General features: G+C 51.8%; 1 protein-coding gene across 13 annotated transcripts in view; it reads left to right on the forward strand.

The window, feature by feature from the left end:
• Nucleotides 1–9,890: 9,890 nt before the first annotated feature.
• SCMH1 (Scm polycomb group protein homolog 1) overlaps nt 9,891–25,130 on the forward strand; it is a 70,169-nt gene continuing 54,929 nt past the window's right edge. For 6 of the 13 annotated variants that reach the window (XR_005260812.2, XM_027443686.3, XM_027443696.3 and 3 more), the window contains exon 1: nt 9,891–10,044. The gene's annotated coding sequence lies outside the window, so the exon portion shown is untranslated. Of the gene's footprint in view, nt 10,045–12,853; nt 12,905–25,130 lie in introns of those variants that run through there. The other 7 variants (XM_027443688.3, XM_072027296.1, XM_027443698.3 and 4 more) reach the window with 6 other exon arrangements.

The raw sequence follows: 25,130 nt of genomic DNA on the forward strand, positions 1-25,130 counted from the left end.
CAGATACCAGCTTTTCAGGAAAAAGGTGAAGCTCTTCACTCCCAACGCCTCCAGGTCATGATTCTTGATTTGCAAATCAAGATGCAGAGATGGTGTTTTCCTTGCAGCCCATGCTTGTGCCAAAATGCCCCTGCACCCAAGGATCCCAGCTCCCTGCAGAACACCTCCAGCAGAACAGGAGGGCTGAGCACCCAAATGCAGGGAGCAAAGGGCAAAAGCAGGGCAAAGCAGGGCATGGCATGGAAAGGGGGGCATGGTTCAGAGCTCAGCACGCCGCTGCAGGCAATGGATGGTGCAGGCAGCACACGGTGCAGAGTGCTGCACGGAGCTGCAGGCAGTGCCTGATGCAGGCAGTGATGATGCAGGTACCTGATGCAGGGCGGCACACGGAGCAGAGCCATGCCAGTGCTTCAGGCAGCACATGGCACACAGGGTGACAGACACGGGACAGTGCATGGTGCAGGCAGTGCATGTGCTGCAGGGTGGTTCACAACCAGGATGGTGCCAGCTAAGGCATGGTACAGAAGTGTTGTGCCTGGTGCTGCAGGTGCTGCACGACACAGCTGGAGCACAGGGCTGCAAGCGACGCTCAGGGCACGCAGTGCACAGTAAAGACAGTCCATGGCACTGCAGGCGGTGCACAGAATAAGAGGTACACATCACAGAGGCAGCACGGGATGCTGCATGTGGTGCGTGATGCTCCAGGCAGCACACAGAGCATGGCATGCATGGCCCTGCAGGTGGTGCAGTCTCCTGTGGGTAGTGCAAGAGGCTGCAGGCAGCACGGGGTGCAGGCCAGGTGTGACACTGCAGGTGGTGCACTGCTGCCAACCGTGCACAGTGCAGGACGCAGGAGTGCAGGATAAGGTGGTGCAGAGAACAAGCACTGCACAGTGCTGCAGGCGGTCCATGTCGCTGCAGGAAGTGCAGGATATGAAGGGAGGTGGTGCTTGGTGCTGTGGGCAATGCACAGTGCTGCAGCAGCGCACAGCACCACGGGCAGTATGCAGTGCACCAGGCGATGCGCCGTGCAGGCGCTGCAGGGTGCAGCAGGTGGCACACGGCACCGGCAGTGCAGGGCACAAAGCAGCAGGTTGTGAGGTGCTGCTGGTGGTGCAGGGCACAGCACAGGCGGTGCACAGGGCTGGCAGCGGGCAGTGCAGAATGTGGGCAGTGCAGGGTGCTGCTGGCAGTGCACGAGGCAGGCGATGAACCGTGCTGCAGTCAGGGCATGCTGGAGGAGGCACAGGGCACCGTGGGCCCTGCGCAGGGAAGGCAGCACAGGGTGGTGCAGGCAGGGTGGGTGCAGGCAGCGCCTGGTGCGCACAGGGGGTGACGCAGCAGGCAGCAGCCAGGGCAGGCGGTCCGCTTTTAAAGGCAAAACTGCTCCATCGCCACACTGCACAGCCTGATTCACAACGAGTTCATGTCCTGAACCCTTCCTGTACACCATTTGCAAGCAGCATTGCAGAGGAACACCCACCCCCCCCCTCCTTAACGTAATCTCTGCATCCTAATAAATATAGATGGGCAGGAAATAAGCACGTAGCATTTCTTGCAGAAAACAACGTGGTGCCCTGGAAAACACCCCTACGAGCCTGGCCCAGGAGTCCCCATGCCCCTGGCTGTCAGCCCAGAGCTGTGTCCCCGCAGAGCCCAGCCGCCTGGCAGTAACCCGAATGAACAAATTGCACAAATTAACTCACTGAAGCAATTTTTCCTAACCAGCTACAAGTGGAGCACACATCTGAGGATCTGTCACAAGCGGTGACAAGGAAAAGGCAGATTTGGGCTAGAAGAGGTTACCAGATATCGATGCAGTGTGGGGGCAGGCTCAGCGGTGCACTGCTGCCACACCACTGGTGCTGCAGGAGCAAGGTGCATGCAGGCAGGGCTTCCCAGCACAGGGAGGGCAGTGCTGGCAGCCCCGCAGGACTGGCCCCTGCTTTTCCATCATCACCAGTTATGGAATTTACCCACAGCAGGACCCAGCACTGCTGCAGCAAAGCAGGAAAAGTGGCTGTGATCTGCCAGCCTGGGTGACACACTCCATGAAAACGGCAAACCATTTTATTTAATTAGAGGGACTTAGAGGTAAATGGCTGAGCAGCTATTCCACCCACCAAGGGACTGCAAACCTTAAAGTCAGCATAGCTATCAGAGACCAGTTATTGCAACTTCTATCTGACAAAGGTCATGGTCTCACCCCAATATGCTCCACTAAGCCCAAAGACCGTGGCGAGGCTCAATATTTCATAAATCATAGAATGGTTTGGCTTGGAAGGGACCTTAAATATCACCTGGTTCCAACCCCCCTGCCATGGGCAGGGACCAGTAGAAAGGGACCAGCAAAAAGGGACCATCAGGGCCACCAGATCGGGTGGGATCTACAAAGATGACCCCCCGGGCATGATAGGTCTTTCTGCAGATAAAAGCAGAAGCTCAGAGCAAGGTGTTTAAATACAATTGCTGCTATGGTGCAAGAATTCCCGCTTTCCACCAGGGTCAGCAATGAAGTGGTAAGCCCCCAAACATCACTCAGACCACTGCAATAGGGAGATGCCTGGCTCCAGGCCCTGGCCAGGCCACCCTGGGCACTGGTGGCTGTTCCTGCTCTGCATCACCCTGCTCCTATTGCAGCCCCCGCATCGCACCGCAGCAGCCAGCTGCTCGCCAGTGAGAGGGGCACCTCACGGTGAAGATCCTTCAGCGTGCTGTGTCGTGTGAAGAGCTCCTTGACCTTGAGTCAGAAGGATGCTTTTCAGTCCCTGGAAGACTTTTGTAGATTTCTTCCAACCTTTTTTTTTTTGCTCCTGCAGGCTTCGTCAGAGGCTGACAGCAGAGCTGCTGCGGTGTTCCTGTAATAGCTTTTCCGATGCGGTGTGAAGGATCTAGGTCACTCCTGACTTCTTGCTACTTCCCTTTCATACATCCAACATCACGTGGATGCACACAATGACTCTCAAGCCACTCTGAATGATGCTTTGTGAGACAGGATCTCCTGCTCCGAGGAGCATGCGCTCCTGGCTCCCAGGTGTGGTCCTGCAGATGCCTCTTCAAACACAGCGGCTGGGCTGACTGTTTAAACCAACAAACCTGATCATTTAGTAGCAGTGACCTGTCCTGCTTGGTCCTAGTGTCATCTGCAGACATTACCATAGATTTTGTGGTTGTCCTCTACATCTTTAATAAAATGATCACTTTGCTCTCTGCTTCCAGTTTCCAGTCCAGCAGGAGCAGCATCACCCTTCATCTCAAGGAGCTGCTGATGGTGAGGAGACCTATCACGAAGCCAGAGACAGCTAACACAGGCTGTTATCCCTCGCTTACATTGCCAGTTCGAAGCATTTACTGATTTTCTTGGTGGGACTGTTTCACATTGACCTGTACTCTGCCAGTCTGCATGGTGCTGCCAAGGCTCCTGCTGAAAACTGCATGGGCCTGCACGGATGCTTTGACCAGCCCCAGTCTCTCACAGCAAAGACCAGGAGTTTGTCTAGCAAGGCTGACTTTCCATGCCAAAAGCCATTAATTACAGTGTTTAGCCAACGCTTAGCCATAGAAACTCAAATTATTCTTCCCGCTGTTTGATCTGGGTTCGTGGCTTTCCTTTCTCAAACCATCACGATGATTTTGTAATCCCCCAGTCTCTCGGGATTCTCCAAGTTTTCGAGACTTGCTAAATCTCACCATTCATGACTCAGCCAGCTTCCCAGCTAATTCCCCTGAGAGCCCCAGGCTGAGGCTTTCCAGCACGTTGATTCGAAAACATTCAGCGTTATCAGACACCGCGCCTGCGCCCTGCTCACTGCAAAGTGACAGCGTCTCCAAGGACACCCAGCGGGGCTGGGGCAGGACGTGGGTGAACGCTGCCAGATTTACAAAGAAAAGCTTCCCAAAAAGGCGCGCAAAACCTTCAGCCACTGTGGAGCCTACATTCTGGTTTGTTGGTCCTGTATTCTTTAAATTAATGTAAAATAATGAACAAACTCCTCTATTCTGAAGGGAATACTCTATTGTGTGGAGAGCAGGAAGGCACCAACACAAATGCCGTGCTCAGAACAGGACGGGGCTGCTGGTTATCGGCTGTCGGCTGTCACCATTCCCTGGCTGGAGCTAAAGGCACGGGGGGGTGACCCCAGCCAGCACTGCTGGGGCTTGTGGCTTTGAAGGAGCTGCAAGCTACTGGCTGAGTGCCAGGGGAGGAAAAACCTGGCCAGAAAAAGTGTATGGAGATGGGGGCTTCCTGGAGGGACTTTCCTGAGATACTCGGAGTGATATCAATTCTGGGAGCAGAGCAACAGCAGAAATCCTATCCCATCCAATGGGAAAAGTGGGGGAAATAAATAAATAATAAACAAATAAAAACCAGCAAATTGATGATCTCAAATCAATAGGTATGTGTCAAATGGCAGTAATGGCAAACAAACACAAAAAAATATGAAGTCATAGCATCATAGATCCATTTCAGTTGGAAAAGATGCATAATATCATCGAGTCCAACCACCAGCTAAGACTACTGAGTCCAGCACAAAGCCACATCCCTAAGCACTACATCCACACATTTCTTAAATATCCCCAGGAATGGTGACTCCGCCACTGCCCTGAGCAGCCTGTTCCAATGCCTACCCACCCTTTCCATGAAGAAATTCTTCCCAACATGTAATCTAAACATCCTCTCCAGGTTAAATGAGTGCAAGATGGCCCTAAATTTAAGACATGCCATAAATATGAAGAGCAGTTAAAGAAAAGATGGATTAAATTGAATCAACAACCTGAACTGTTTCCTCATTCCCATAGACAGTTACAATTCTGAAAAGAAGAATCTTTTGCTTGAAATTTTCCACGACAACTTGAAAAGCAAAGCAAGCATTGTTTGGGGGAAAATGACAGACGGGAAAAAATGGGAGAAAATGCCCTGCCTTCCTCCCGGCCCTGCCCCAATGCAAGCTGGCAGCTGCCCCGCTGAGCACGGCCCCCACAGCGGGGTGCGTCCCGGGGCAGAGCATCACTCTCCTGTGTGTGGGGCAAAGACGATGCTCGAGTCCCAGTGGGAGGGTGAGGGGTCAGCTCGGGTTAAGACATGCAGTAATTTGTGAAGGGTGCAAACAGGGTATTAAGTGGACTGTTTGTGGCTGGTGGGATTAAAGAGCAACAGTAGGAAGTGTTTAAAATAAGGCCAGAACAAGGGAATTCAAACGCATATGAGTTGCTGAATAGATGCAGAATTTATTAACAGAGGTAACAGATCAGGTGTTCAATAACTTTCAGAGTTCTGCTTGTGCAGAAACTGGATCTTTTTTTCTTGTAATATGTAAGGCTGGTGAGGTACTTGCAAGCCTGCTATTAGCCGAGAGGTTTAAACAACATATGCTCAAAACAGACTTATCTTTACACTTAGTCCTGGAGTGCCCAAACAGAATAACTCCCAAAGAGGTGAGGGAGGCACACAGAGGGCTTTTGAACTACTGCTGAGATCAGAAGGGTGCTGATGCGGAGCCACTGCAAAAGCAGGAAATCAAATCATTTTGGGCTGGCTAGTTTGATATCACAGTAACGACAGGTACAAACCAGGCAAGCCCCAAGCACAGGGTGCAAGGCGTGGGCACTGTGCCAGCAAGGAGCGGGTGGGAAGAGGAGGTGTGAGCCCCAAGCGTGGCGCGGTGACACGGACCTTGGCACCCAGGCTCAGTGTCCACCTTTTTTAAAGGCTGTGGGCAAGGCAGGAAAGGAGACATCAGAAATGGGAGAAAGAGAAATGTGCCGTAATAAGGAAATTCACTGTTTTGCCTCAGAAGGAGATCGTAAGGGGTGGGTTTGCAGTGTGCAGCCTTCTTGTAAAGGTCACTCTGTAATCTGGCAAGGAGAGGCAGAGCTGCCCGCAGACGCCTGAACAGGATGCCAGGCAATTTCACACCACCAGAAGAGTTTCCTTGTGATCGCAAAGATGATTCTTTGTCCCGTGATGCCTTCAGAGCAAACCCAGACCCTTTTGGGAAAACTTAACCCTAGTGAAATTCAATGGCTGCTCTCAGTATGAGCCTGCTTTGGGAAGGAGGATGCACAGGAGGTGCTGCAGGGTGACCTGCTGCTGCCTGTGGCTCTGTAAATAACCTCTCCTTCTGCCCTTCTGAGGCCTGGGGGATCTCCTCCCCTCCTGGAGGGAGCTGTCAGGTCGAGCAATGAATCAGGACAGCCAGGATAGCACTGCACATGTTTCCTTAGATTTCCTTCCCTGTGCCCTGTATTCAACTTTTTATTAAATACCAGATTCCGGAAAATAAGGTCATGAACCACGAGACACCAACATTTGTGTTGTTTTTTTTTTTTTTTTCCTAGCAGAATATGGTCTATATTTTTATCATCCATGCCAGACTCAAGGTCAGCAGAGTGGAACCAGCCTGGTAGGAAAGTTGGTCCCAGAGAGCTGAGAGGCACTAACGAGGGAGGAGGAGAGGGGAGAAGCACAGACAGCAGATGTATTTCTTCTTCTTTATTGCACTACATTAACATACATCCTCTCTCTCAGAAGCTGCTGCCACCAGCGAGTCCAGCACCACAGGCACTAGGACATCAGTGCCCATCCTCAGTTGTTGGTGATGCTGGCAGCCTCCAGGAGCTGGCCCAAAGCAGACTGCAAATGTGCTGGAGCTTTTTTGGCAACACTTCATAATAAATGGCAAACCGTTTCTGCAGCTCATTTCCATTGTAATATTAATCAAACTGAATTCCTGTGGTGCTCATATGGATGTCATATGTAAATCCTTCAGAACTCTGCTGCTGCTAATTCCAAATTAAAGTCAATGGGGAAATTTCTCTCCTGCCTCCATCTTGCAGCCCTTAGCTCTTGCGCATTTATTCCATTCATGAAATCCCGATTATTGTAGAAATGAGGAAATACCAGAGCTGATGAAACCCATGAGGAGCACTGATACTTCTGATTTTATACGGAAGGTGCTCAGATGCCATGTTGACAGGGAGCACCGTGAAGCCCGATATGGAAAGGAACATATCCCTGTGCTGTACTGCCATGACACAGTACTCTGTGTATTGGTTAAAACAAAACCACTCACCAGCATTTCCAAGTGCCCATTCCCTCAGTGGGAAAATTTTAGGAACAGGCTTTTCAGTCCACGGCTCATCTTCAGCAGCTGTGGAAAAGACTCCAGCAAAGAGCATGAGAAACTTCCCAACTGCAGTTCTGGAACAACTCTCTCTAGAAGAGTTTTCTCCCCTGACCTTAGAAATCCTGCCCTGTTTGGAGAAGTGTATATCCTTATTTGCCATTTTTTGTGGGGGGAGAAGCAGGCAAATACAGGTTGTGTTTTGTTATGGGGATACTAACCCCTTTTTTTTTTTTTTTTCCTTTCTTTCTTTGAGAAGGGGATAGAAGAGCTGTGAATTAGTTGCTGGACCCCAGGAGTTAGCTACTGGCCAGCCAGAAGCTCTTTTGGCCTTGGGCAGGATCCTAAACCTTGCAGAGGCTGGACTGAGTGGACTGAGCCAGCATTTGAGACAGGACAGCATTAGCACCTCCATTGTGTTGTCTCTTGCCTCCAGTAGTTGGAGGTCAGCCATCCAGTTCTACCTGCAGCCTTCACAACTCAGGGAATGGCATTAGCTGCCTCAAAGGAAAAGAGAAGAGCACAACGAGTGGGCCAAGACAGTTCACACCTTCCTGCAAGGGTGCCCCCGGGGGCAGCGGTGTGACGATTCCCCCTCATTCTGCACCACCAGAGCCCCTGGCTTTTTACTGGGTTCCTCTCTGCTCAGCATCAGCGTGACTTCCAGGCCAGGACAAAGAGCATCACAGATTTGACAGAAAGCAGTAAATGGCTTCATCTTCCCTTCACTGCACATGACAAAGCTACCAGCAGGAAGCCTTTGGTGCTGCCAGGACTAGTGCCCGGGTGAGGAGCAGGTTGCTGACACTGCACTGCAGCAGGGCGGAGGTCATACTGCGTGGCAGAAAGTTTGGCCAAATCCTTTGGCTGAAAATGCACGCTGACAACTGCACATTCCCAGGGGCACTCACATCCCTGCTGCCAATGTAGCAGCAACCTGCTTCCCGTCCCATCCCATCCCAGTAGGCTGCAGAGCACTTGCTGTGGTTCAGGCGATGATGAACCTACCCTCTGCCTTAGTCTCACTCTCTCCTACTGTGCTGGCTCCAGCTGTGTCTCAGCTGTTTCAAGTGTTAACTGGCCTTAAGCTGTGGGACATGATACCTGACAGACAGGAGTGGGTAATTCTAGTCTCAGGCACAAGAGAGCTCTCCCTGAGGACATTGTCTCCTCACTGGGCAGAGCTCTATCAGGCACAACCTTTCCAAACACAGCCAGGCTCCATCTGCACCAAGGATGCTTCCTTCTGATCTTTTGCTTTGGTTTTGAGCTAAAATTCATGAGTTTCCATGTAATCCCACAGCACAAGAGAACAGTCAGGGAGAGACTCAGATGTTCGTCATGTCACTACGTGCACTTTGGAAAGCATTCAGGTGCTTTTTTCCTGAGAAGGTTTGTCACATATGTCCATGAGTCACTCCAAAGTGATGTCTCCATATTCTCAGTGAAATATCTGTATTGTGAGAAGTCACAATTACCCAGCAGCAGTCCTTTACACTCACTGACCATTGACTCGAGCAGCTCTGAAGATAACTAGATCTCCAGAATGCAATATACGTGTTGGTATTTTTCAGGCAAGCCAGCACACAGAGAGAGGACACAAGCTCTTGCTCTGTAACTAGCCGCAGCACGATCTAGTTGATAATTAAGATGAATGGCTTTGTTCAGTTGCAGTATCTTGCAATGGAAGTGGGGTCCTCAGCATGGCCAACCCAGCAGCCAGAACATTTGTGCAGAACAAGAGGGAAATGGCACCCTCAGCTGGGAACCTGGCTCCAGGACCACCGTGTGCTGCTGCCTTCTGGCTGCACCGGGGCTTCTGCTGCCTGCCCACCCTGTGGGGCACAGAGACCTGGGGACAGGACAGAGGCAGGCGTGAGCGGGTGGGGGGCTCTGCTGTGGGTAGAGGTGGCTGTGGCTGTGTTGGTGCACAGGGGGAAAGGGGACAAAGGTGGCCCTTAGAGTAGCCGTGTGTCGGACTGAGTTTTCTCTAGCTGAGGGGTGCTAGGGGATGGTTCAGGGTACTGTAGGCTCTGCTTGCACTGCAGGACAGGGCACGTCCACCTCTGGTGGGGGTTGGCTTGCACAAGGGTTGGTCTGCAAGCCATGAAGGATGCCATGAAGGTACTGAGCACCTCCCGTACCGTATTCTGCGCTCTCTGCACTGAGTACAGCAGTGGCTTGAGGTGCCCTCTGGCTGGGGGCAGGGAGGTTTGGGGCGCTGGGATCCCTCTGTGCTGTCCCCACCTGCAACGTGGCTGCAGGGCTGCATGCAGGGCGAGGGCCTGGTTGGGACACGAGGCCGGGGGGCATCTGGGGGGCCAAAGAGAAAGTTTGGGGGTGTGGGGGGAACGAGATGCCCCTTATCCAACGGCACCACTGGCCGGGTGTGAGCTGTGTGCGGGACACATCTCCAAGCACCGCCACGAAGCAGCAGCAGGCTGGACAGAAGCATGGCTCCAGCTGCCGAGGGGGAGCGCGGCGTCCCCTGGGGCCCCTCTCCCGCTCGTCCCACGGCCGGGTTAGGACGCGAGGTCCCCGCGGGCGCCCCGCAGCCCCCCACACCCGCGGCGTGTCCGCGGGGGGCCGAGGGGAGAGCCGGGGGTCAGGCCCCGGGCCCGGCCAACACCTGCGTGCAGCGGGCCCGGGGCACGGGGAGCGGGGGGGTGGGGGGGGCAGCGGAGGCCGCGCAGCGCCGGGCCCCGCCGGGGGCCTCCCCTCCGTGCGGGCCGGGCCGGGCCGGGCCGGGCCCCCCGCGGCCCCGCAGCCCCCGCGCGGCGCTGTCCCGGCGGCAGGGGGCGGCGCTGGGCCGGGCCGGGCCGCCGGCCGCCGCGCTCCCTCCCCCGCTCCCCGCCTTCACTGCGCATCGGAAACATGGCGGCGGCGAGGGACTGAGCAGCAGCGCCCGGCGGCCGCGCAGGTGAGGGGGCGGCGGGGGACGGGCACGGCGCGGCCCGGCCCAGCCCGGCCCGGCTCGGCTCGGCTCGGCTTGGCTCGGCCCGGCCGGGAGGCGCGGCGCTGGGCACGGCCCGGCCGGCACCGCCCGCGGGGCTCCGGGCACGGCGCTGCCCGCGGGGTGGGCGAAGGCAGCGCGGCCCCAACGCCGCCCGCGGGGGCAGCCCGGGGGGCGCGGCCGGGCCCGGCGCGGAGCAGCGCGGAGCGGAGCCCGGCTGTCAGCGCGGCCCCAGCGCCGCCTGGCCCGCAGCGCCCCGGCCTGGCAGCGCCCCGGCCCGGCCCCCCCCGCGCTGCCCGGCCCGGCCCGGCCCTGCCCGGCCCCGCCGCCACCTGTTGGTGCCCTTGGGGGCCCGGCCCCGCTCCTGCCCCTTGTCGGGCCCGGGGCCGGCTGCCCGCGGAGCAGCCCCGGGAGCTCGGGGCTTTGTTGCGCCCCCTGAGCTGGCTCCGGGCAGGGCTGGGCGATGGGGCCCCGTTAAGTGCAGGGGGATTCGGGTCCTGAGCTGTTCCCGCAGCGCTTTGCGGTGCCTCGCATCGGCCCCCGACGGCCCGTGAGTGCTTTCAGCAGGCTGCCTGAGCCCCTGGCCCGCCCCGGTGCTGTGTGCTGCCCGCTGACACCCCGGGTATGAAAAGGGAGCGGGGACACGGGGACGTGCTGCTGGAGGTGCCGCAGGCTCCCGCTGCCAGCCCGCGGTGCTGCCTGCCCCTGGCCGCAAGCCCTGGAGGACAGCAGCGAGGCCGTGGTGTGGGGATGGACAAGGGCAGAGCTGGGAGCAGGAGCGGGCATCGCGCACAGACCTGCCCCTGGGACACTGCTGGCGAGGGGTGAAAGGCAGTCCCAGGGACTGGCCAGAGACATCCCGCAATTACTGTCCCCGGGGGAGCATCTGCTTCTCCTTCGTAGCCCCTCTGAACCAAGGGTTTGAGCGGAGCTGGGATTCGAGCAAAATCGAGCTTTTCATGCATATTAAGATGTTTAAAAATAAATACGGTGTCAGGCTGGCTTCTACCGCACATCGCTCAGGTTCAATCCACACGCTCTTTGAAGCTCTGGTGTAAAACTGTGGCAGCAGTTTGGAGTCTTGATGACTGAAGGCAGAGATAATAAATCCAAGTCTGTGGCCTGTATTTTGGATATGCTCAGTAACATCGGCTTTGGCCTTGGCCGTTTTAGGTTCAGCAGCTCTATACTGAACTTAATTATCTCCGTGGATAAAATAAGAACGCAGAGACCCAGCTCCAGGGTACCCAGCTTTGATTTTTGGCTCCATTTCTGTTTACTGTTGTTGTTTATAGTAAACACTGTGCTCTGAGTGGCTGAGAACAGCCATGTGGCAGCTCCTCTCCAGCAGCCAGTAATATTGGGGAAAACGCTCTCCCGTATCACTTCAATTGCTGGAGTAACGGCGCACGGCTGCCTGTGCCGAGCTGCTGGCAGAGGGACAGCTGCCTCCTCTCCTCCTCTCTGCTGGCCTCTTCCCTTTCAGGTGTTGCTCTCGGACGTTAGCTGGCCAGGGTGAGGTGTCCCAGCACACATTCTGGAAATATTTGGCATACAGGGTGATAGTTTCATACCTCCCTTGTGCTTCAGAGCTGTCACCAGCAGCAGCTGGTAACTCGGCGCTGCTGTAGGGGATGGAGCCCAGCCTGTGGGCAGCCGGCGCTTGGGACGAGCTGCTGGGAGGGTCTGTGCTGCGTGGTCGGGTAGTTCAGGGTCTGCCCAGTAGATGGTATGAAAATGCAGACGGAAATAGGAAGAGACTTTTACAGTGGGCGAGATGGAAATACACACGGCTGTGCTATTTCAGATCTTTATTTTAGTAAAGGTTGAAGTGTGATTTGTTTTGAGAGACAGAAGTTGACCCAAGGTGCTCCTGCTTTAGCATTTACATCTGAGGAAATGACACATCTGTGTCTTGATAATCCGCTTTTTAGTCAAATATTTGGTATTAAATAAATCAGGTGATTAGCTAATTAAGAGAAAGTAAATGTAGAATCTAGACCAGGCATGTGAGTGGCATCCCTGCAAGTTTTGAGCCTCAGTTCAGGTCAGTCTGTCTCCTCTACCTTGTTTTTCCTGTGTATAAAATTTTAGCAATATTTAACTCTGAGTCACTTGCCTGGAACCTTGATGGATTTTGCAGCACATTTGGTGTCTTTAAATGAAAGGTGATGTTAGGGTGTAAAATGCTGATATTATTCATCAACTGGCTGTATTTCAAACTAGGGTGTCAGTGCTCCAGGGGTTGTGTCCTTGCCTTATATTTAATTTAAAGGAATCCATAACGCTTTGTGTCATAGCCTCAGGCACAGTGTGCCCAGAGAGAACCTCAGGGGATCATGTAGTTCTTTCCCAATTCAGAGTAAGATCCGGTACAGATCTAAAACCCCTCCTGGTTAACGTTTCTTCCTTTAAGGCTTTTCCTGCTGGCCGTTGCACATCCTGTACAGGTGCAACACTCAAGCATCCTTGCTATTAGAGAGATTTTGATGCTGTTTAAGATAAATCTCCGTATTGTGCTTTAAGCCTGTGCCTGCTTTTATGGTCAGCAGGGCACGTGGAGAACACTGTACTCCCAACATCTCTGCAGATATATTCGAAGTATTCAAAGACTTTGCTCTCTCTTCCTAAGCTGATGTAGCTCCCTTTCTGTTCTCTTTTCATATGGACTTGTTTTCTGCTCTGCTGATCTCTGCCCTTCTCTGCACTCCGCTGTCCATCCGTGCTTTTCATGTGATGCTGTGGTCAGGCTGGGCTAAGCAGGACTGTATTAGCTGAGCTTCTGTGGAGCAGTAATAATGAGTGGGCCCAAACTATCGCATTTCAGGTATGTCTGAGTACCATTATGTGCAAAAGGAAGGCAGATCAGATGTTTGCATATTTGCACGCTGAACTGTGCTGTTTGTGGCAAAAGACTTGGCTTGCTCTGCAAACTCCTATTTGCAAAATCTGGAGTAGGATGCTAGCAGTGTGGGCTCACTGCTGGTGTAAGTTAAAACTCAGCATGTTTGGTTCCCTTAAATCCGTTATGCTTGCATCTAGCCCACTGTCTCTCTTTTTTCTTGACTGAAACTGAAATTGAAATTCAGTTTGCAATGGGACAAGCGGATTTTGAGTCGTTGAGTTGCCCTTTTCTGTTTAAAAGCTTTCCCCATAAGATGACCAGGAGAGGTCCATGGGAAATGAAGCAAGACGCGCTGAGGACAGAGCAGTAGCTGCAGCTCCCACCTTCTTTTGCAAGGTTGTTAATCTCCTACATAAGACAGAAACATCTCAAGGTAAAAAACATCCCCACAAGAAGTCTCTGGGTGCAATGAGACTGTAACTCCGAACCTCCTTCACCCCTGCCATACACCCTGGTGCAGCATGTGCACTCCAAGCCATGGGACATGAGCAATGTTTTATCCCAAAGATGGCAGGACCTAGTTCTAAAGGCAAGGTGTTGTGTGTTTTTCAATGTATTCATAAAGAACTCCTTTATTTCCAAGCTTAAAAAATATCTCACTGTGAAGACTTCCCTAAATTCTTGCTCAGTGTTTGAAGTGATAATGCAAATCTGAAAGTAGTGGGAAGCACGTGAGGTCTTCTGTCTCTTTATCACCAGTTTTTGCTTGGCTTGTTCATGGATCAAAGGAGACTCATTCGTGTCTAGTGGCCTGAGCTGGCAGTGTCAAGCCACTGAAGTGTCACCAAGCTGAAGGAGAGTTCAGAGCAGAGGCATCGCTGCTGCCTGCCTTGTGCTGAAAACTTTAATTCCCAGCAATCTCTCTCTGCCTTAAATTACTTTAAAAGAACAGCACAGTGCTGAGATCTTTTACAAAGGTTTCTGACAGATGACCTCTGGCAGATTTAGATGCCGTGATATATGGCATTGCAGCCAGCAGGGTTCCTTCAGACACCTACCAAATGTTTCTGTGGCTGTAACAGGGATTTGAGCAGAATATATGCCTCAGCTTTCCTTTTGCATAGTCTTGCGGTTTAATGCAGACTCATCCTGAGCAAAAGTTCAAGGATTTGGCCGTGAATGGAAGGAAAAGATGACCATCCTGTTCTGCTGCCACTGCTATTTGCATGGCAGCCTCATCCCAGAGGCCGTGCAGGTGGGTGATGTCCTACAGTGCTGCAGATGAGCCCTGAGACCTGACTTCATCGGGAGAGGGAAGTTGTCCTTGCGGCTCCCCTGTCTGGCTGGAAGCTGCTCGGTGGTGGTGAGGAGGCTGCAGCTGAGTCAAAATGGCCATTGCCAGCACGAGGGAGCTGGTGTGAGAGTTCAGCACAGGGCTCGTTGTTTTCCCTGGCACTGTGCTTGCGCCTCTGAAATACACACACCGTGCTCCATTTCTCGCTCAGAAATTTTTTATGTGTGTGCGCTGTAAATCAAACAGTATTAGCACCAGCCAGAAGCCCACCTCCTCCTGGAGATACCTCCCCCAGCTGATGTGCTCCCAGTTACCCAGCTGCAGCTGTGTGTTCCAGGCTGACACAATGCGAACAGCCCAGAAACCTCCCCGCGGCTTGGTTTTGTTTTTAACAACGGAAACCGTAGGAGTAGATGCCAGTGGAAATTTGTGAAACGCCGCGTTTGCCCATTGAGAAAAAGACAACTTCTCCCACTCCTCGGCTCTGCCAGCGTTGTGCCAGAGGCTGCGTCGGGTCCCTTCCTCGTCAGGAGAGCGAGGTTGGTCCAGGTGCTGCGGGAGCTACGCTTCATGCAGTTTGGTCAGGCATGCTGAGGGTGGACGTGGAGCAACGCCTCTGGCTTCCCCCCGTGTGCTGCTGACGTTTGGCTCTGGGGAAAGGTCCTGCTATGAAGAACAGCTGCTTTCCAGCAAGGGCTGCATCCCTGCGGGAGCTGCAGCAGGAGGCTTGTGCTGTTTCTCTCGGTTCGGTGCTCGTGGGGTGCTGTGCAGGTCAGAAAACCGGCATCACTCCAGCCCACCACGGATGGGCACGGTGTAAGCGGTGCTGTTTCTGTCACATCTCCTGGCTGCCTTGTACACTGCCTGCATCAGGGAGTCCTGCGGTGCCTCCGCAAGTGCCAGCTGGGCGCCAGCTTTTGTCCTTCCTGACCTCTCCATGCGCGACAGCCGCACCTTATCCCCTCTTTCTGGGCCTCTCCTTTCCTCCCCTGCTCCAAATAAGCCTCTGCCTCCTCCCCCAGCACTAACCCTGCGTTCAAGGCAGCGGGACGCGCATCCAGCTGCGTCTCCGCAGGCGGGGGCCGCGTGTTCCCCGGCCGCTACCTCCTGGCCACTGGCAGCCGCGGCGGCGCAGAGCCTCCCGGGCTGCCTGCCAGCGTCGGCCCTGCCCAGGGCCCTGCGGCCTGCAGCCCGAGGGAGAGGCTGAGGGGGAGCCCAAGGGAGGCCAGCGAGCGGCCTCCACGGGAGGCTTGGCCGGGAGGCACATGGGCAGCAAGGGACCAAGGGACGGGGACGCACAGAGCTGCTCCTAGGCCAGATGCCGGGCTCTGCTCTGGCTCCCGGTGCTGTGCAGCAGGTCCTGCTCAGCCAGGTGTCTGCTGAACCTCTCTCAAACGGCCGTCCCTCCCTCTGGCCTTGCCCGTGCTGTGCACGGGAGGCAGGAGAAGGTTCTGCCTGGCACGCGAGGAGCGTTACCCGCGGGGAGGCACAGCGAGCTGGCAGAAAAGCTGATGAATTCTGATGTGGACAGAGGAGGAAGTTGCACCAATTCCACTTTCTAAAAATAAGTCGAGTTAATGTTCCCGCAGCCCAGAGGCTGCCGCTTTTTACATGCTGAGTTGTGTTTTTTTTGTCTTGTTGTGGCAAATTTTAAAAAAAAAAAGACATTACAGTCCATCAAAATGCTGCACTGCTTGTGCGATCAGATGTACACGCCAATAACAGGCTTGGTTATTCCAGTGTTTCTAGAAGTGACCTTGAAGGATTTACCCACACGTAGTGTTTCCTAGAGGTTTCTCTAAGCTGTTCTTAAAGATTTTCAATACTGGTGATTCCGAGTTGCTTCAGCAACCCACTCCAATGCCAGACTATTCAATGATTAAGAAGCCTTGCTTGGTATCAGACCACTAAGGCTGTGTTTTGACCTCTTTGTTTTGACATTTCACCTTCTCCCTGCCAGGCTGCCAAAGGGAAGAAAGATTCTCTAAATTCAAAAGCGATCATATGTCTAGGGCTTGGTTCTTCTTTCTGTCTGTTGCAGCAGTGTTCGAGTGCCTGCTGGCTCTTGTGTGCTGCTCTGTGTTTAACTACATGTGTGTGACACTCGGGGAGCCCTGGTCCTGCCTCCTGTGCCGTGTTGGCCATGACTTGCAGACCGTCATCAGCGCTGGTGTCAGTGGGAAAGCAGTGCTTGAGGTGAAAAATGTTTTACTGAATTTGTGCATCATGAATTCCCCAGTTGTCTCTTACTTCTATAGAAAAATGCACATCTCAAACACCATACAAAGTTTTTTGTTAGTAATACATTTCATAAAAACCAACAGGATGGCATTAAAAGCTGCTGATAAAACTGTTGCTGAGAAGGAAGGAGCGGAATATTGTTATCTGTCACAGGGCTGGGTTTTGTCTCCTTTGCCTGTGGTTGAGCATTTTATGAAATCTGCATTTGCTATAGAAGTTCATGATCTGCAGCTAATTTCCTATTGCTTTCCATGCTAAGATGGGTGTTTGCAATATCTTCAAGGCATTACCATAACTTTTTCATTTCATTTGTTGATAAAATCATTATGATGCATTTCAGGGAGAGGTCTACGATTGCAATAGGCTGTGGTTTATTCAGAAAGGGAGGAAAAGGAATAAGGCACCAAGGATGAGAATTTCTGCCTTGCAAAGCCTGGCTGGGCTGGCCTGGGCTCCCAGGTTCCTTCCTGCTCAGAATATTCTGTGGTTCTGTAAGATTTCTGTACCTCAGTTATTCTGCTTCCTTGCTGTGTTTTCTGCCATCAGTTATCTCTGGGGCTTGTGTCTTTACCCAGGTGTTGTTTTTGTGCTGGGAACGTGTGGCTGCTCCTGCACTCCTATAAGGAGAGGCAACAGACACGTGCAACTCCTTTACGGTGCCCTCACCCTCCAATCTGCCAGCTCCTAGAGTCAGCACTGTAGTATTCAGTCTCGTGTATTAAAACTCCAATTTACTTTCCATTTCACAGAATCCCTTGGGGAAACTGTTCACTGTTGCATGGACCTAGAGCAAGTTTGCTACTGCCTGACCAGCAGTGCCTGTCTGTGTGTGCATACACCTGCTCTGCATGTCCGGGGCTGTGGTGAGAGCTCGGTGCCGGTGGCCTTTCCGTGGCAGGGGTGGTCGCGGGCTCTGTGCCAGCAGCTGGCCCTGAAGTGCCCGGCACTGCTGTAGAGCAGCTAAAGCAGCATGTGTGCTCTGCCCCCAGACATTAGATTTTTTGTTAATTTAGTCTTAGTGGCTCTTACCAGCTCAGAAACAGTGTAATGCTTGGCTCCTACCTTGCTCCCTAGAGAACAAAGTTCACAGTGCCCTTCAGGTTCTTGGTGCCCTGCTCTGTGTTTCTGTCCTTGTGCACAGGTTTGTGTACAGCTTTCTGTCCTGTACTAGGGTGTCTTCTGCAGGTTCTGTCGCATGCAATTGGTGTGGTACAGCCCAGAAGGTGTTGGTGACTGATGGCCAGTAGGTGCCAACTCCAACCAGGTAGGTCCCAGCTCACTGCCCGCCTGCAGCCTGTCTCCCTCCCCAGAGAGCAATAAGCCGCGGCAGCTGAGCAGTTCTGCTGCCTTGTCACACATCCCTGGAGGTGAGCACCATGCTGTCAGTTCAGCAGTCCCTGACAGGGTTTTGGGCTGACCGCATGGTGCTGCGTGTCCCCAGCACGGCAGGAGCCCGCTGGCTGATGCCGGGGTCACAGCTCTCTGGTGCTCAGCGGTGCAGCAGGGATGGGCTCTGCTCTGGCATCGCCCAAGCCCCCGCAGCGTACGGCTGGGCCGTCCTGCTATTGTTCAGGGATTACAGCAAGGCTGAGGGATGGCTTTGTTGTCTTGGCTCGCTTTCCATTACTCTGAGCTTCGCTCTCATCTTGTGTGCTGCTGGCACGATTTCTGTTTGTGGCCGTATACACTCACTCCTATCCACTGCGCCTCACCAGAGGACTCGGTCTGGGTCTGTTCAGTTATTTCATATTGTTGTCAGCTGGAAAATCTGTAAATGCCCTGTGATATTTTATGGCTTTATAAGCTGTACAAAATGTCCAGCAGGTAGTTTAATGTCTAGCAGATACTCTGTAAGAGTGCGTTTTTTTCATTAGCTGTTTGGCAGACTCTGAACATACTTTCATAGCTGCAGGATGGACTTTTGGTTCCTTGTGGTCATGATTTTTTTTTTACATTGGCGTCTACCGTATGTACATGTTATTGCCAAAATAAGAGATTTAATGGTGTCTTGTACAGAGGACAGTGGAAGGCCTTGCAATATACTTTTTGTTTTCCAAACTCTTGGCCGTTCAGGAATGTAGCAACTTTTTCTTTACATAATCAAAAGCAATCTGTTCAGGGTTTCTTGCAGGAACCGGCTAGTGAATTTTCCTCTCTGGGAGTAATTCTCTGGGGATAACATTTCTCTGTACTGCTAGATTGCTCTTTCTTTTCTTATTAAAATTTACAGAAGTTTTGATGAGGATTTGTTAGAATTCCTTTATTTCCAGAGTTTGCAGCTTGTAGAGGATATTTCACCTATTTCAGTAGATTTACAGTTTTGACTCCTGGGATTTTAGCTCCTTCAGTCACAGATGAGACCGGAGTTATACACAGGATAAAAATAGAAAGCAGTAATTAATACACATCCTCAGTGAGCCTGGCTCTTCTGGTCTCCCTTGACATGTTGCACTGCTGCAATTTCCTCTCCTTTTCCTACGAAATAGATGAATTAATCTCTCTCTACACGAGCGAGAAATAAAACAAAGAGGCTCGCTTCCTGCCCTTGTGCGCTGCTGCCTCGGGTCGTGGCGCGTTTCTGCAAGCTCCCCACGCTCCGCTGCCCTGCTGCTGGGCAGGGGGAGCAGTGGCATGGCCTTGGCCTCTCCCTCTGTCCGCTGTCTGTCCGTCCATCCGTCTGCCCAGGGCTGGCTGACCTGCGCTGACTCCCTTCTGCAGGAGCACACCTGGATTTGTGCAGCGGTGCTCTGCACCGTGAGGATGCGGGAGGGTTTTTCTCTCACCTTTTGCAGGCAGGGCTGAGCAATTAGAGCTTGTTCAATCCTGCTGCCCATTCGCACAGAAGGATTAGGGCTAGGGGGAAGAGCTGGGCTCATCATCTCGCTCTGCAGCTTGATGTGGAGACCTTGGGGCATTTCTGAGCCCTGGGGAATGGCACTGCCTAGGGCTGGGTGAGGGATGAGAGCACCTGAGAGGCTGCTGTGGTGCCGAGCCATGCTTACAGGAGCAGGTTTTCAGCCTGTGCATTTTCCCAAGGGTTATTGCTAAGCACTCAATTTAACTATTAGCATCAGTTACAAAAGTAAAGCAGAAGACAGGAAAAGGCAGCTCTAGGTTTATGTAAGCATTGTCTTCCCACATGCCTGCAGTACCTCAGCTCCCTAGAGAGAGCAGTGGTTTTGCCTCTTGCCATCAGGGCTGCTTGGCTCTCATCTGCTCCCTGAGCTCCCGTTTCCCTCTCTGCAGTTTCGGTGGAAACACCTGATACTCTGTACCTGGCCCTGGGGAGCATCCTGCTCTGGGCCGGAGTACTTGGAAGTTGGAAGCTGATGTGGGGATTGGGTCATTTGCTTCCCCTCTCCTTCCAAGGCTCTCCTCGCTGCCACTTCTGTTGTCCCCCACTAATTATCATCCTTTTCATATTTTTTTAATTCCCCCTCAACCTTCCTTTTCCTGCTTACTGTTTCCTGAGAATATTATGCTGAGACTTTATCAAACTTGTGTTATGAGAATTAGTTAATGCAAAATCTTCTTCCAAGAATTTTCGTATCCAGCTTGCAGTATCATTGCACAATCAATGGTGACGCTTCCAGCAGAGACACGACTGGAAGTCAGACCTTTCTGCTTCTGCTTGCTAGGGGCATGGGCATATATTGTCTCTATGGAGCTAAGGTACATTCATTTCATTAATTAGTATTACAAATCATGGATGTATTTATCCACCTGATCCTTTCTTCCTGTTTCTCCCATCCCATAAGGAGCTTAGTTTTTAAGTAAGATATGACCCAGGATAGAATAAGTCTAAAGCTAATCATCAGGGTTTTGTAGAGTATATATAATGGGTGATAAACATAGGCTTATGAAGAGAGTGCGTGGTGGGGCACGTTTCTGCTGCCACCTGCATTCTGAGCGTAACTGCCCTCTGGAAAAGCTGCCACAATTCTCTACAGGACAGGCTGCTTGAGCCTGGTGAGAGAAGTTTGTGCCCATGTTACAGCCAGATGACAGTGATATGGAAACGCTGTACTTCTTTTTTACGTGCTCCTGTTTAAGGTCTTATTTAAAGACCTTGAAGCATCCTGTTGTATGCTTTTGTAGGGGGTGACTTTGTAATGGTCATGGGCAGAATCCCATCTGAAGGTCTTCTGTAAGCCATCTGCTTTCATTAATAGTTTTTGGATTTGGCACACAGCTCAGTGCAGATTAAAATAGCCACATTGCTGCAAAACTTTCTGTACTTAGTTCAGCCCCTGTGCCTGTGCCACAGAGCGTGTCGGTGTGCGTCCTGCTCTGCACCGCTCCCCAGTGGGGCTCTCTGCCTGTAGGGTGTCAGGATGTGTCCATAACACGGCTGGGGTCGGGGACTGCAGAGCACACACACGCCTGGTAACTTCTCTTGTCTGCTTTGAGGTGACCCCAAGGGCTGGGCTGGGTGTGCTGGCACGTTGCTCAAGGCAGCTCCCGCTGCTGTCTCCCAGCCAGCACTCTCCTAGGGGCAGATGAGTGACTTGGGGCTGTGTGAGTCCTACTGACACCAAATAATTACAGCCCAGATGGCTCAGTGGCAGAAACATTAGCCTAGGGCACGCGGGGCAGGTTCAATTCCCTGCTTTGGCACGTTCTTCCCGTGCAGCATGTTTTAAGTCCTGCGGTGCTCTGTGTGTAAAAGGGGCCTCACCGCTCCAAAAGGCCTGCCCCCAGCGATGGCTTCTGTCACAGCGCATCTGGGAGAGATGCTGCAGGAATGGTGGTGGTGTGGCTCAGAAATCTCCACTTAACACCAAGAAACAGAGACCTCCAGTTTTCCCAAAGCTCCTTAGGGAGATTTATGGTGAGCCACGCTCTCGATGGCCTTGCTGACTGCTGTGCCTGAAGCCTTCCCCATCCAAGGAGGAGCAGTGGTGAGGCAGAGGCTGAAAGCCAGCAGCAGGACCAGCAACAAAGGCATCTGCTGGAGTAACTCAGGAACGTAATGAAGCTTCATTAACCCAGCCCTAATGAGAGGGATTGGTTCTGTATGATTAGCTTAAGTCTGCTCCGTACAGGCACCTTTGTGGTGGGCCATTCCTGGCCTCCTCAGCCCAGAGCTTTGCTGCAGGCCTCAGGCTGTGCTGCTTGACTTTGCTGGGCCTGGGGGGGGGAATGCTTAGATCTTGCACCATTTTGTTGTGTTTGTTTTCTTTAAGAAGCAAAGCAAAACCCAGCTTAAAGCAAAAGAGTTCTAATTTTTCTAGGTTTAATGTGTGCATTTCTTGCAGTGGTCGGATCCTGCACCCGTTCTCAGGAGGATTTGAAGGGCCAGCTTTCTCACTCCCATTTCCATCGAAATGGCAGATGCGCAGCAGGCCAGCTTTAACTCCCAGCTCATCAGTAGAAAAGTGTGTGAGAAGATGAAACGTGGTTTATAGGGGCTTCCTATTAGCAGTCTCAAGCCAGACTTCCTAAACTGGCTGTTTGTTGGTGTTTGTTTGTTTTTTTTTGGTTGTTTTTGTTTGTTTGTTTAAGTTCTTTTCTCCCTCTGCTTCGCAGCCTGGATATCCTGTTCCTGGAGCGTACAGAAAGTGTAGATTTTATTGCAACCTTTTGAAACTTCATGGAGAGCAAGGTCTGTTCACAGTGACACAAGGCAAGATGTTTCTATTTTGAGCCAAGGCCCACCCTGTTGGGTCTTTTTTTTGAGAGAGAGAGAGAACATTATTGGAATCCTGCAAGGTTTTATTTCATTTCCTCCACAGTCTTGAGAGGTGGTAAGTCCTGCAGCCTCCCTCGTGGTGGTGAGTGATTCCTTGCAGCGGTTTCTGGCTTTCACCCCCATCCTGAGCTCTTGGCTTTCCCTTGAACTCGCCTCAGCAGTGTCTGGTGATCTAGCTGGCATTTTCCAGGAGGCTGACCCATCTCCTCTCCCCTCCAACCCGAAGGTGTTCAGGAGGAAGTCATAAAGTTGATATTTTCATTGTAGAGACACGGCCTATCCAAGTTTTTTACATGTTCTTTTCTCTCTTAAAACATGTTCTCCCCTGAGACTTGGCTCGGGGCTAGAGAAGTGTATTGCTTGTGATCACATCTTCGAGACACCTCAGTATCTTAACATCTTTCACAAGAATGTGTTTCTGAAGAGCCAGTCGTGAGGTCTGGAGTTTATCAGTCCACTTCTTACATGGTAGAAAGATAAAATTAGTTCCAGAGAGAGAGAGAGATGTTGGAAATGACACAAAATCCTCCTGGTAAAAAGAGAAGTAATGGTTTGCAGCCATCGGGTATTTCAGATCACACGAAGGGATCAGTACTCCAGATGGAAATACTGACATTCATTGTTACAGTGTTTCTTTGAGAAATTTCCTAGCATGAAGCATAAGGACCCTTGAGACTTAACAAGGGGAGATGCTCCCAGAGGTACTGTCGCTCCATCAGCCTGCGCTCACTGCTGCCAAAAGGCAGCTTTGCACAGACAAGAAGAAATAAAACTCCAGGCTTGTCCAGGAGGATGATGATAAGGAGGTGGAAGAAGATAAATTCTGGCTCACCTCTTAAAAATTTGCAGCTATTCCCTCTTGAGAGCTTTCCTTCCTGGTCCAGCACAAGCATGTGCACGTTGCTGCATTTCAGTACCCATTACTGGCTGTTGCTGGCTCCTTGGAGGCTGGTGTTCATGGGCTGGGAGCCGTCTGCTCCTTGATGGTTTTAGACCAGCAAAACTTGTGGTGTCTGCAGGTCAGGCAGAAACCTGAGGAGCTAAGTCTGGTGGGAAACTGGAAGAGGAAAGAAGTGCTATAGATTGCATGCTCTCATTTTCCAAGGAGGCTGGAAGTGCTTTTCTCCACTTAGAAATTAAAATTGGTTTAAAAAAAAAAAAAGTGATAGTAATGGAGCAGGCTGGCATGGTTATATACATGGTTGTACACGTCTGCTGATCAGGTCTCCGTGCTTGGTTTCCTGGCCGGGTTTGGTGGAATCTGGCCGCAGTGTGCATGTGGGGCAGCTGGGCTGGAGCAGGAGCCGGTGCCGCGGGGAGCACTGCCCTGGCACCGCCGCGGGAGCTCCTCGGTGATAGCCCCTCGCTGTGGGCATGTAAATAATGTTTGATGGAAGGATTCCCCTGCAGAACAATCAGTGGAGGCAGAGGTTGTGAGGAGGGGGTTTTTACCAGCTGGGCCTGTTGTGGTGCTCAAGAGCCGTGCTTTTGGCAGGGGGGATCGGTGACTGCAGGCATTTTGCATTATGAGAAGCCCTCGGGACTCTCTTGTAGCTGTCCCATGGGATCTCCAAGAAGCGTCATTCTCACAGTCCTCTGGCAATATGCAGAGTTTTCTTTTCTTCATGACCTTAAGCTGTGGGGTATGTATCCACCCTACTAAAACCATTTTTCAGCTTCACTGTTGGTAGTTTTCTTCCTCTTCTCTCTGAAAACATCTTGCCTGCTGGCAACTGCATTGTCCAGAGAGGTCTGAAGCTTGGCACGCTGTCAACAAGCCTTCAGTTACCCCTTCAATCAAACATGGTAGCACTGTGAACTGACTTGGCTTCCATCCCAAGGTTCACCATAATCTTCCTCATATAATAGGAAGTCCAAACAACCCTAGGAAATAATTCAGATGCAAGTGGTGCGTTTAGTGGAATAAAGAAGTGCCTAGAAGAGGCACTAAGAATCGCAGCTATAACTCCTTTCATAATTATGCACTCTAAAGGAACAGAGGCTTTGTAGATAAAGAGATTACATGCATTTTATGAAGTCTGTATAGCTGTGACAGTACCTTCCATCCACATTTTTTTTACTTCTTGTTTTACTGACATCACAATTGCAACGTTTAGTGCAAGAATATCACAGAGCAGGCTGCCCACAGCCCTTGAGGTCCCTTGCAATCTGGCACAGGTAAATTGAATCATCCTCCCCTTAGGGATGATCAGATTTTTTGGTAAGAGCAGTGGTTGGGGGGGCAGAACTTAATTAGATTAAGGAGCTGTTCAACAACGCTTAGGATGAGGACTGCACAGTGTGTGTGCTGAGCAAGCGACAGCCTGAACCAGAGCCCTGGGATATCCTTCCCAGCTTCCTAGCTGCTGCCTTTATTTTTACACATCTTTCTGCAACACTGACATAGAGAAGAACAGGAAAAAGAAAAGTAAAATACACCCGAGGTGTACATCTTGATGCAAACAATTCCGGGGGCAGCGGGAAGGTGGCAGAGCTGTGCCTGGTGTGCTGCCTGTGGCCAGGTGTCGGCAGCCAGGTGGGAAGGCACGGGCACAGCTTCTCCTTGCGAAGGGCAGCAGTAATGCAGTCGTGTGCTGGGCAGGATTTGACTGGTCAGCTTTGGAGTGAAGCGTGAGTACCAACAGCCTGTGCGGTTCAGACTTTCACATAGTCAGAAATGCTTTTTTGCTTTGAATGTCTGTGCCCTTTTTTAATGTTACTGATTTCCTTGTCTTGATAACGTCCTCCATGAGGAAGTTGTATGTCTGTTAGTTTCCAATAAACAACAATTCCTTCTCCCGGGTACATACTTGTTATTTTTTTATAGATTATAGATTTGGCCTGCCGCAATGTGGAAAGGATAATTTGGAGTCCCCAATTCACTACTTTCATGCCGTTCATTATTTTATATGCCTCTCTGGAGGTCTCTCTCCTTTTTATTACTAATCAGATCTAGTCTTTTAAATCCTTCTTTGTGTGAT

This window comes from Anas platyrhynchos, chromosome 24 (genome assembly GCF_047663525.1).
Source record: "Anas platyrhynchos isolate ZD024472 breed Pekin duck chromosome 24, IASCAAS_PekinDuck_T2T, whole genome shotgun sequence".
Taxonomy (NCBI): domain Eukaryota; kingdom Metazoa; phylum Chordata; class Aves; order Anseriformes; family Anatidae; genus Anas; species Anas platyrhynchos.